Raw genomic sequence first — 13587 nt, 5'->3', positions numbered from 1 at the left:
TCGATATAACAGTGGACATGTATCAACCCCTATCGATATAAAGGTAGACAGGTATCAACCTATATCGATATAAAGGTGGACATGTATCAACCTGTATCGATATAAAGGTGCACATGTATCAACCAGGTGGAAATGTATCGACCTATATCGATATAAAGGTGGGCATGTATCAACCTTTATCGATATAAAGGTGGACATGTATCAACCTATATCGATATAAAGGTGCACATGTATCTACCAGGTGGACATGTATCAACCTATATCGATATAAAGGTGGGCATGTATCAACCTATATCGATATAAAGGTGGACATGTATCAACCTATATCGATATAAAGGTGCACATGTATCAACCAGGTGGACATGTATCAACCTATATCGATATAAAGGTTGACATGTATCAACCTGTATCGATATAAAGGTGGGCATGTATCAACCTATACCGATATAAAGGTTGACATGTATCAACCTGTATTGATATAAAGGTGGACATGTATCAACTTGTATCGATATAAAGGTGAACATGAATCAACCTATATCAATATAACAGTGGACATGTATCGACCTATATCGCTATAAATGTGGAGATATATCGACCTATTTCGATATAAAGGTGGACATGTATCAAACTGTATCGATATAAAGGTGGACATGTATCAACCTATATCGATATAAAGCTGGACATGTATCAACCTGTATCGATATAAAGGTGGACATGTATCAACCTATATCGATATAAAGGTTGACATGTATCAACCTATATCGATATAAAGGTGCACATGTATCAACCTATATCGATATAAAGTTGGACATGTATCAACCTGTATCGATATAAAGGTTGACATGTATCAACCTATATCGATATAAAGGTGGGCATGTATCAACCTGTATCGATATAAAGGTGGACATGTATCAACCTGTATCGATATAAAGGTGGACATGTATCAACCTATATCGATATACAGGTGGACATGTATCAACCTATATCGATATAAAAGTGGACATGTGTCAACCTATATCGATATAAAGATGGACACTGTGTCAAACTATATCGATATAAAGCTGGACATGTATCAACCTACAGCGATATAAAGGTGGGCATCTACTAACCTGTATCGATATAAAGGTGGGCATGTATCAACCTGTATCGATATAAAGGTGTACATGTATCAACCTGTATCGATATAAAGGTGCACATGTATCAACCAGATGGGCATGTATCAACCTGTATCGATATAAAGGTGGACATGTATCAACCTATATCGATATAAAGGTGGACATGTATCAACCTGTATCAATATAAACGTGGACATGTATCAACCTATATCGATATAAAGGTGGACATGTCTCAACCTATATCAATATAAAGGTGGACATGTCTCAACCTATATTGATATAAAGATGGACATGTATCAACCTATATCGATATAAAGGTGGACATGTATCAACCTGTATCAATATAAAAGTGGACATGTATCAACCTATATCGATATAAAGGTGGACATGTAGCAACCTGTATCGATATAAAGGTGGACATGTATCAACCTATATCGATATAAAGGTGGACATGTTTCAACTTAAATCGATATAAAGGTGGACATGTATCTACCTATATCGATATGAAGGTGAACATGTCTCAACCTATATCAATATAAAGGTGGACATGTATCGACCTATATTGATATAAAGGCAGACATATATCAACCTATATCGATATAAAGATGGACACTGTGTCAAGCTATATCGATATAAAGCTGGACATGTATCAACCTATAGCGATATAAAGGTGGGCATCTACTAACCTGTATCGATATAAAGGTGGGCATGTATCAACCTGCATCGATATAAAGGTGGACATGTATCAACCTGTATCGATATAAAGGTGCACATGTATCAACCAGATGGGCATGTATCAACCTGTATCGATATAAAGGTGGACATGTTTCAACCTATATCGATATAAAGGTGGACGTGTATCAACCTGTATCGATATAAAGGTGGACATGTAGCAACCTGTATTGATATAAAGGTGGACATGTATCAACTTATATCGATATAAAGGTGGACATGAATCAACCTATATCGATATAAATGTGGACATGTATCAACCTATATCGATATAAAGGTGGACATGTTTCAACCTATATCGATATAAAGGTGGACATGTATCTACCTATATCGATCAACCTATATCGATATAAAGGTGGACAAGTATCAACCAGCCTGACATGTATCAACCTGTATCGATCAACCTATATCAATATAAAGGTGGACATGTTTCAACCTATATCGATATAAAGGTGGACATGTATCAACCTATATCGATATACAGGTGGACATGTATCAACCTATATCGATATAAAGGTGGACAGTGTATCAACCTATATCAATATAAAGGTGGACATGCATCAACCTATATCGATATAAAGATGGACATGTATCAACCTATATCGATATAAAGGTGGACATGTAGCAACCTATATCGATATAACAGTGGACATGTATCAACCCCTATCGTTATAAAGGTAGACATGTATCAACCTATATCGATATAAAGGTGGACATGTATCAACCTGTATCGATATAAAGGTGCACATGTATCAACCAGGTGAAAATGTATCGACCTATATCGATATAAAGGTGGGCATGTATCAACCTTTATCGATATAAAGGTGGACATGTATCAACCTATATCGATATAAAGGTGCACATGTATCTACCAGGTGGACATGTATCAACCTATATCGATATAAAGGTGGACATGTATCAACCTATATCGATATAAAGGTGGACATGTATCAACCTATATCGATATAAAGGTGCACATGTATCAACCAGGTGGACATGTATCAACCTATATCGATATAAAGGTTGACATGTATCAACCTGTATCGATATAAAGGTGGGCATGTATCAACCTATATCGATATAAAGGTTGACATGTATCAACCTGTATTGATATAAAGGTGGACATGTATCAACTTGTATCGATATAAAGGTGGACATGAATCAACCTATATCAATATAACAGTGGACATGTATCGACCTATATCGATATAAATGTGGAGATATATCGACCTATTTCGATATAAAGGTGGACATGTATCAAACTGTATCGATATAAAGGTGGACATGTATCAACCTATATCGATATAAAGCTGGACATGTATCAACCTGTATCGATATAAAGGTGGACATGTATCAACCTATATCGATATAAAGGTTGACATGTATCAACCTATATCGATATAAAGGTGCACATGTATCAACCTATATCGATATAAAGTTTGACATGTATCAACCTGTATCGATATAAAGGTGGACATGTATCAACCTATATCGATATAAAGGTGGACAGTGTATCAACCAATATCGATACAAAGCTGGACATGTATCAACCTATATCGATATAAAGGTGGACATGTATCAACCTATATCTATATAAAGGTGGACATGTATCAACCTGTATCGATATAAAGGTGGACATGTATCAACCTGTATCGATATAAAGGTGGACATGAATTAACCTATATCGATATACAGGTGGACATGTATTAACCTATATAGATATAAAGGTGGACGTGTATCAACCTGTTTTGATATAAAGGTGGACATGTATCAACCTGTCTCGATATAAATGTGGACATGTATCAACCTATATCGATATACAGGTGGACATGTATCAACCTATATCGATATAAAAGTGGACATGTGTCAACCTATATCGATATAAAGATGGACACTGTGTCAAGCTATATCGATATAAAGCTGGACATGTATCAACCTATAGCGATATAAAGGTGGGCATCTACTAACCTGTATCGATATAAAGGTGGGCATGTATCAACCTGTATCGATATAAAGGTGGACATGTATCAACCTGTATCGATATAAAGGTGCACATGTATCAACCAGATGGGCATGTATCAACCTGTATCGATATAAAGGTGGACATGTATCAACCTATATCGATATAAAGGTGGACATGTATCAACCTGTATCAATATAAACGTGGACATGTATCAACCTATATCGATATAAAGGTGGACATGTCTCAACCTATATCAATATAAAGGTGGACATGTCTCAACCTATATTGATATAAAGATGTACATGTATCAACCTATATCGATATAAAGGTGGACATGTATCAACCTGTATCGATATAAAGGTGGACATGTATCAACCTATATCGATATAAAGGTGGACATGTAGCAACCTGTATCGATATAAAGGTGGACATGTATCAACCTATATCGATATAAAGGTGGACATGTTTCAACCTAAATCGATATAAAGGTGGACATGTATCTACCTATATTGATATGAAGGTGGACATGTATCAACCTATATCAATATAACAGTGGACATGTATCGACCTATATCGATATAAAGGCAGACATATATCGACCTATATAGATATAAAGGCAGACATGTATCAACCTATATCGATATGAAGTTGGACATGTATCAACCTGTATCGATATAAATGTGGAGATATATCAACCTATTTCGATATAAAGGTGGACATGTATCAACCTACATCGATAAACCCACCTCAAGTCTAGTCAAACAGGAGGATGTGCTTGAGCTTCTCCATGTCCAGATTGGAATAGACTAAGTCCTATATCATATCCTGCAAGGTATAGGTCACCCTCTATAACTCTTGAAACTCATAGCTTGTATCTTGAAACTCATAGCTTGTACTGGAGACACTCCCCATTCATGCCAGCCATATTCATGAGCAATTTTAGCAGCCCTAACATAACCTGGGAATCTTACATCACAACAGGTTAATCCTAGGGGCTAGGCTTGTAAAGCTGTAGGGCCATTAGCCTAGTAAACACCTATGAACCTATGAACAGATTTACAGAGATTCCTGGACTTTGTAAACATAAACATCTTGGACTTGATAGTCCATACAACCACCAAGGATATAATCATACTGGACCTGGTACCCAGAAACATGGGAGATCACTTCACCCCCCTCACAGTGTAATGTCCTCTCTGGTAAGTTCATAAAGTCAGATCGCAAAGCTGTCTCCATAATAAAATCAGTTCTGTGACACCAGCTTATCCTGTAAAACAGCGACTATTCTAAAGCTAACTTTCCATTACTGAGTGATAACATGACAGCATTCCAAGCCCCCTCCCCCCAAAAAAACTGACAACACAGCTGTCTGTGTAGAATTGTTCACAGAAACACTGTACAATCATGCTGATAAATGTAGAGACAGCTCTGCTTACCAGGAATAAACCCAGAACAAATTCTAAAAACAACCCCCACGGTGAAATCCAAACATAAACACGTTGTACAACAAGAGGAAAAAAGTCACATCCAAAATTAGTTAGTGCTATATCCAGCAGGATAAAAAACTCTCTCATCATCTAAACAAACAAGGTAAGATAAGTCTTTCAAAGCCAGCTTGGAATTATAGATAAACTTACTAAGCTGGGCATTAATCCCTACATCACTCAATGGGTTGCCAACTGGCTCACTGACAGAACCCAGACTGTAAAAGTAGCTGACTCCAAATCCAGCTCTAGACAAGTGACAAGTGGAGTACCTCAGGATTCAGTCTTGGGACCGCTCTTGTTTGGCATCTACTTCTCTGAAGTACAGGTCAACACTAAGAGATTCTGGCTAACAAAGTTCACAGATGACTGCAAACTGGGAGCCATTATTGAATCCCCAAATTATGTGGATATTCTACAAAAGGGCCTTATAGAAGCAGATGCTTGGTGCCAGAGCCATGAGCTCAAGTTTAATGCCAAGAAATGTATAGTTATCTTCTTTGGGAAAAAAACATGTACCCATGAATTACCCCATAGGTGGCAGTACACTAAACACTGAAATTGTGATGAGGCTTAGGGACACAGGTGGACAGTGGTCTCACCTTTGATAACCACATCGCCACAACAGTCAGGTAATCCTTCTGTGTGGCACACCTCATCATTAAGGGCTTTTCATCCAGAAAAAAGGAGGTCATTGTCCCACTGTACTCATCCCTTATAAGACCCATTATAGAGTACAACACCCCATTTGGTATGTATCTCTCAAGACATCTGCAACAACTGGAAAGGCTGCAGAAATACCTCACTAAAATAATCACAAGCCTAAAGCAGATGCCCTATGCTGACCATCTAAAAAAACTCCACCTATACTTTGTCACATATCGTCTACTCAGAGGCAATCTCTGCTTAACATACAAGGCCATTTCAAACCCAGGGCTATTGGACATGCTACACTTAAAGAAATCCCAATCCCGCAGAGCCACATGCTCCAGGGATCTAAACCTTGTCATCACAATGACCAAAACATGCTGGAGGGATAGATTCCTGACCCAGAGTCTCCCCAGACTCTGGAATAGACTGCCCATATATGTCAAGCAGAGCACCTCTTTGGCCTTCTTCAAAAGGAACCTTGATGATTGGATGGGAGATAGGAAATTCACCCCAGCGATCACGTCAGTCGCTCTGCTAGACAGGGGTCCAGGGAAGTAAATATTGTGGGAAGAAATAGCCAGGGAATTGTTATGGGTAGGCTTGTATAGGCCCTAGGGCTGATAGCGTTGTACCAACCTATGAAACTATGAACCTATAAGATAGCCTCCCATGTGAAAGATAACTTTAAGACCTTCTTCAGCTATGCCAGGAACCTCAGGGGCAACACACAGCAATGTGCTAAATTGGTGGTTAATGGTGCCACATTCACCAAGCTTGCTGATATAGAGAACCTGTTAGCAGACAAATTAATTTCCAACTTTATCCCCTCTCACCCCCAACCATCCTCAAAAACATAACTTCAAACATAATGCCTCCAACTATAACTAGGGAGCATGTACTGGCTGTGCTCACTAAAGCAAAGAAAACGTCCTCAATGGGCACCGATGATATTCCAGGATGCCTTCTGAATAGTCTAAAATATGACTTATCAGGACTCCTGGAGTCATTAACTATAGTCTTAAAACAAGCTTTGTCCCATGTGACTGAAGGACTGCACTGGTCACCCCTTTCAAAAGGGAGGATCATCAACAGACCCTGGAAACTACAAACCCATTAGTCTGACTAGCCTTATTTGCAAAGCCATGGAAAGAATTATCATGGAAATTATCAACAAGGACACAAAAGACCTCCAGACACTGGACATAGGAGGTCTTCAGACACTGGATGCATCACAGTTTGGCTTCATCAAAGAAAGGTAATTTATTTATTTTACATTTGTTGACCAGGCTAGTCTAACTGGATATATGTCCATTTTCAGTAGAGGCCCGGGAAGAAAAGTTCCACTACAGTATTATACCATTTGACATAAATAAGTAAGTATAAGACATAAGGGGACATTTTTAAAAATTAATTAAACATAGAAAACCCCTTTAAGTAAATTTATATAACCTAAGAGGGAAAACAAAATGACACGAATAACCAAGTACAAATAAGTTACACATACCAGGATTTACATGTGAGCAGATTAACAACATTAGAGAAAAAAGACACATATGCACATGTATACGTTCATCATATTAGAACACATTTTTTTTTCATCAGACATGAATGTTATAGTCATGTGAAGGTGGTGGTCAACAGGAGGAAATATTTATTTATTTTTTATTTATTTGCAGTTGGTTTACCAGGATAGTCCATTGGGCCAAAATGAACCCGTTTTCAATGGAGTCCTGGAGAGAAAAGCTCCAGTACAATATAGATTACAGTAGGTATTATACATACTTAAACATTATAAAACTTTCAAGTAGACAAATTCAAATACAATGCACAACAATTACAATTAATTTAACAGTGTTAAAACTGAAAAGGATTATACATAAATTCAAAATTCTAAATTTAAAATTCTACTAGAGTTATTTCATAAAGAGAGTTCTCCATGTGAGAGGTAGAGTGTAGAGTATTCTTACACATTCTATGGTAATAATAGGAATGTGAGAGGTAGAGTGTAGAGTATTCTTACACATTCTATGGTAATAATAGGAATGTGAGAGGTAGAGTGTAGAGTATTCTTACACATTCTATGGTAATAATAGGAATGTGAGAGGTAGAGTGTAGAGTATTCTTACACATTCTATGGTAATAACAGAAATGTGAGAGGTAGAGTGTAGAGTATTCTTACACATTCTATGGTAATAACAGGAATGTGAGAGGTAGAGTGTAGAGTATTCTTACACATTCTATGCTAATAACAGGAATGTGAGAGGTAGAGTGTAGAGTATTCTTACACATTCTATGCTAATAATAGGAATGTGAGAGGTAGAGTGTAGAGTATTCTTACACATTCTATGCTAATAATAGGAATGTGAGAGGTAGAGTGTAGAGTATTCTTACACATTCTATGGTAATAATAGGAATGTGAGAGGTAGAGTGTAGAGTATTCTTACACATTCTATGGTAATAATAGGAATGTGAGAGGTAGAGTGTAGACTATTCTTACACATTCTATGGTAATAACAGGAATGTGAGAGGTAGAGTGTAGAGTATTCTTACACATTCTATGCTAATAATAGGAATGTGAGAGGTAGAGTGTAGAGTATTCTTACACATTCTATGCTAATAATAGGAATGTGAGAGGTAGAGTGTAGAGTATTCTTACACATTCTATGGTAATAATAGGAATGTGAGAGGTAGAGTGTAGAGTATTCTTACACATTCTATGGTAATAATAGGAATGTGAGAGGTAGAGTGTAGAGTATTCTTACACATTCTATGCTAATAACAGGAATGTGAGAGGTAGAGTGTAGAGTATTCTTACACATTCTATGCTAATAACAGGAATGTGAGAGGTAGAGTGTAGAGTATTCTTACACATTCTATGCTAATAATAGGAATGTGAGAGGTAGAGTGTAGAGTATTCTTACACATTCTATGCTAATAATAGGAATGTGAGAGTTATGGATAATGAGAGAGAGAAACCAAGGGTGTAGGCAGGAGTAGGAGGAAATGGGGATGTTCAGTGCAGTTAAGTAGGGTGGGAGCGAGGGCATTCCCACTGGGAAAGTAGATGTGCATGAAGAGATTTTGTGAACATGAAATGGTTAGAGATAGTACAGATAGATGGAGGTAGAGAGTTCCAGAGACGTGCTAAGCCATGTGAAAGAAGATGTTTGCCTGGGGGACGGGTTCGTTTGTACACTTCTAATAGGTTTTGGTTGTTGGACCTTAAAATTCTATCAGGTATGTGCATTTTGAACACAGAAGAGAGGGAGGGACAGAGGGAGGGTTTGAAAATTAGTTTATGTGCAAGGGATAGTTGTGTGTAGGTGAGTTTATTGGGTAGTTCTAGCCATTTTAGTTGTTGGTGGGAGGACCAGTGGTGGGAGGAAGACTTTTGGTTGGTAGCAAACTTGGCGATTTTATTGTAGCAGGAGGAAAGTTGTGTTTTCAGGGAGATTTGTAGGTTAGTTAGTAGTGGAGCTCCATAGAGAAAAGAGGGAATAAGAAAGGAAGTAGAGAGAGTGATTTCAGTGGCAGTTGTAAGGTAGTGCTTTTGTCGATAGAGCATCCCTAGTTTTGATGTTTTTTTTTTATGTTTAGTTGTAGATGGGAGTTGAATTTTAGTTGGTTATCAATTTGGACTCCAAGTAATTTGGTCTGTGTCACTAGTTCCAGTGGAATGTTATTCTCACTAGTAATAGAGAATGTGTTTGTATTGAGAGAGTTGAGTTTAGTAGGGGTGAATATCATTAATTTGGTTTTAGAGGTGTTGAGTGCTCGGTGATTTGTTCTCATCCATTGTTCAATGGTCGAAAAGGCATCTTGAGTTAGCTTTATGAGAGTATGGATAGTTGAGGCAGCGCAGATAATGGTTGAATCATCTGCATATTGGATGATATTGGAGAGAGGGATAGCTTTGTGGAAATCATTTATAAATATATTGAAGAGGAGGGGACATAATATGGATCCTTGGGGGACACCAGTTGAGGTGTTAAGAAATGAGGAGGTTGCCTTTTTCCATTTTACTGCTTGACATCTATTAGATAAGTAGCTAGAGAACCAGTTCAAAGTAGAGGAAGATAGGTTAAGTTTGGAGAGTTTGGTTAGAAGCAGACTATGTGATATAGTGTCAAAGGCCTTAGAGAGGTCAAGTAGAAGGGTGGAGACAATAAGCCAGAGTCCCTGGCTTTATTTTACAGTTTCAAGGAAGGAGAGGAGTGCTGTCATAGTGCTGTGATTTGGTCTGAATCCATGTTGTGTAGGAGAAAGTAGGTTATTATCTATGAGATATGGTAGGAGTTGAAGTTGGATGCACTTTTCCAAGAGTTTAGAGATGGGAGATAGGATAGCAATGGGGCGGAAGTTGGAAACATTGTTGTTATTGCCACCTTTATGTAAAGGTATGATGAAGGCCTTTTTCCAGATTTGGAGAACTATGTCTTCTTGAATTGAGCGGTTGATTAGTATGCTAATGGGGTAGGCAATTGCTTCAGCTGCTGAGCTGAGAAAGTAAGAAGGAATGTCATCAGGAGCATTGGTGCAAGGTTTTAGTTTCTGAAGGAGTTTTGTATGGTGGATGTGGGTATAGGTTTTAGAGAAAATGTGGGGGAGTGTGCAGAGGGGGTGTTAGGGGTTGAAAAGGAGGGGGAAGGGAGAGTAGGAGAGCAGGTGGATATTAGAGGGGGTGGAGAAGATGAGGAGGGAGTGAGAGTAGGAGAGGAGGTGGATGGTAAAAAGTTAGTAGATATGAGTGTGGCATTGGATATAGTGTTGGGTTGAGTGTAGTAGGGGTAGGATGGAGGTGGGTTGGAGTGTGTGTTGTTGGAGAAGGAAGAGGTTAATTTGGAAATAGATTCAATGAAGAAAGAATTGAATTGAGTAGCTAAGTCTATATCTGTGGCATTAGGGTCAGGGGTTGGGGTGACTGTTTTACTGGGATGAAGTAGAGTGGAGATGCTTTTCCAGAATTTTTGAGGATTTGTTTTGTTGTTGTTTTGAAGTATGGAGAAGTAGTTTTGACGATCAGAGATGATAAGTTTTTTTACCCTGTTTCTAAGAGTTTTATATTCATTATGGATGAGGGGGGTCTTATTTTTCTGGTATTTCGCCCAGACTTTGTCTCTTCTGCATGGTAGCTAGTGTGTTTTTGGTGAGCCATGGGGCATTTTTAGTTTTTATTCTTTTTGTTCTTAGAGGAGCATGGAAGTCTAGTAGTTTTAGGAATGTGGTGTTGAAGTGAGCGACAGCGTTATCTAAGGGTAGTGTTTTTAGACAATTCCAGTTTATTGTTTTTAGGGAGTTAGTAAAGGTTGATGGATTAAAATTGTTATGATTACGTGTTGTAATATAGTTATGGGTATGATGTTGGATTAAGAGGAGTCGGTGAGTGAAGATGGGTATATGGTCACCAAGGGGGTCGGGAAGAGTTCTACTGTCTGAGAAATAGTGGGGATGAGAGACTAAGATCCAGTCCAGGATACTGACAGTGGAGAGATGTTTTGGTGGGTGTGTGATAGAGGTGATTAGTTGTGAGAATCTATGTAGGTTGATGTTAAGTGGGTTTGTGGGAGACTGAATGGAGATCCAGTTAATATTCATGTCACCTAAGATTATAGTCTTGTTACTAATGTTGTTGGTAAGCCAGGAGAGGATGTCTTCTGGTGTGGATACATTATCTCCTGGGGGAATGTAGAGTGAAACTATACATATGTGTTTGTGTTTGTTAACTTGAAGTAGTGTGAGGAGTAGTTCTGCGTTATTAAATTGAGGAGAGGGTTTGTTGTAGGGGGTAATGTACAGGGAGGTTGAGTAGAGGAGAGCTACTCCTCCACCTTTTTATGGGACCTGTCTCTTCTGATGATAGAATAGTTCGGTGGGAGTATTTCTGAGTCTTTTATATGGGGCTTTAACCATGTTTCTGAGATGGATAAGATGTCTGGTTTATGATGTGTTAGCCAGGCATGGAGGTTTGGGACTTTGTTCACTATATTTGAGAGTTTAAGGCAGTGAGTATTATGGATTTGTCCTTAATTGTTGAGGAGGGGGGGCCTGGGTTAGGATGGATATCACCTGATAATAGATTGCTAATGGGAGGTAGGGTTAGGTTGGAGAAGTAGTAAGACAGTTTAGAGAATAGGTTAGGCTGTATTGTGCTTTTGTAGGATTTAGAAACTGTTATATGTAAAGGGTATTTCTGAGTGGTTATAAGTTTAAATGGAAAAAGTACAAGGTTATTTAAGGGGCATAGATGGGGGGAAATTGGGATGTTAGAGTGAGGTAGTATGGAGCTAAAATGGTTAGTTACATGGTAGGATTGGGAGTGGTTGGAATAAGTAGGCTGTGTAAGGTGGTAGAGGTAGGTTAAGGTAAAGAGTAGAGTTAGTGAGATGGGGAAGAATGTGGGTTGTTGAGGCATGTTGGAAAGGAGGTAACTTTAGTTATTAAGTAGTTGGTGAATTATATCTGGAGGCGGTAAAACAAAATGTAAGGATTATAGAGAGTAGGTAGAGGAGAAATGTGAGAGTTGTAAAGGTTTGCAGGGGGGATGTGTTATGGGAGTGGAAGTTGAGGTGAAAGAACGTTATTTGTGGCGAGGTGGTGTGTCTATGGGAAGTAGGTAAAATATGTTTAATAACTCTAGTGTCCTTATTCAAAACGGTCACTAAGGCAATGGATGAGTGGACACTGGTGCATACTGCCCACCTGGACCTGGCTAAGGCATTTGATACAATACTCAACTCGTGCATTGTCAACAGACTTATGGAACTAGGTATAAACCCCTTTCTAAAATACTGGATAGGTAACTGGCTCACTGAGGCCACCTCCACAAAAGAGCCAGTCACCAGTAGACTCCCCCATGGCTCTGTGATAGGCCCACTCCTCTTTAGCATCACCTTCTCAGATGTCAAAGCAAATGTCAAAGGCCTTTGACAGATGACTGCAAACTGGGAGCAGTCATAGTATCCTGCCAAGACAAGAACACCTTTCAGGAAGTTCTAACACTGACAAACACTTGGTGCCAAAGCCATGGCTTAAAAGTCAATACCAAGAAATGCATTATAGTACCTTTTGGGAAGTTGTCCACCCCAGGAAACTACATCAATAAAAAAGAAAACTAACTGTCGATTCACTAGTTAGGGATGTCGGAACTCATGCAGATAGTAACCTAGCTTTTGTCCAGCATGTGTCTAAGGTAGTAAGAAAATCCTTCTGTGTTACTCAACTTATAAACAAGGACATGGCATCTAGGTACAAAAAGTTCATCATACCACTGTATTCAGTCCTCATTCAGGACCGTCATATAGTATAATCCCCCTTCAGTATGTACATAAAAAGACACATGCAGCACCTGGAACATTCACAAAGGTTCCTTACAAAAAGAATACAGGGAGTAGACACAGTGTCCTATGCTGACCACCTGAAAGCCCTGACTCTTTACTGGGTATCATACAGACTTCTGAGAGGTGATCTTAGCGTAGCATACAAGGCACCCCGTACCCTGTTCTGATGAACCTTTTGCACATCTGCAAAACAAACATCAGAACTACTAGATGAAAAGACTTACATTTTGTTTGCAACATAAATAGGACACATCGGAGAGAGCGATATGCTTCTCAGAGAATTCCAGTTCTCTAGAGGAGACTCT

This window comes from Protopterus annectens, chromosome 4.part0 (assembly GCF_019279795.1).
Source record: "Protopterus annectens isolate FY-2018-M chromosome 4.part0, PAN1.0, whole genome shotgun sequence".
NCBI lineage: Eukaryota > Metazoa > Chordata > Ceratodontiformes > Protopteridae > Protopterus > Protopterus annectens.
Note: the sequence above shows the minus strand (reverse complement) of the source record.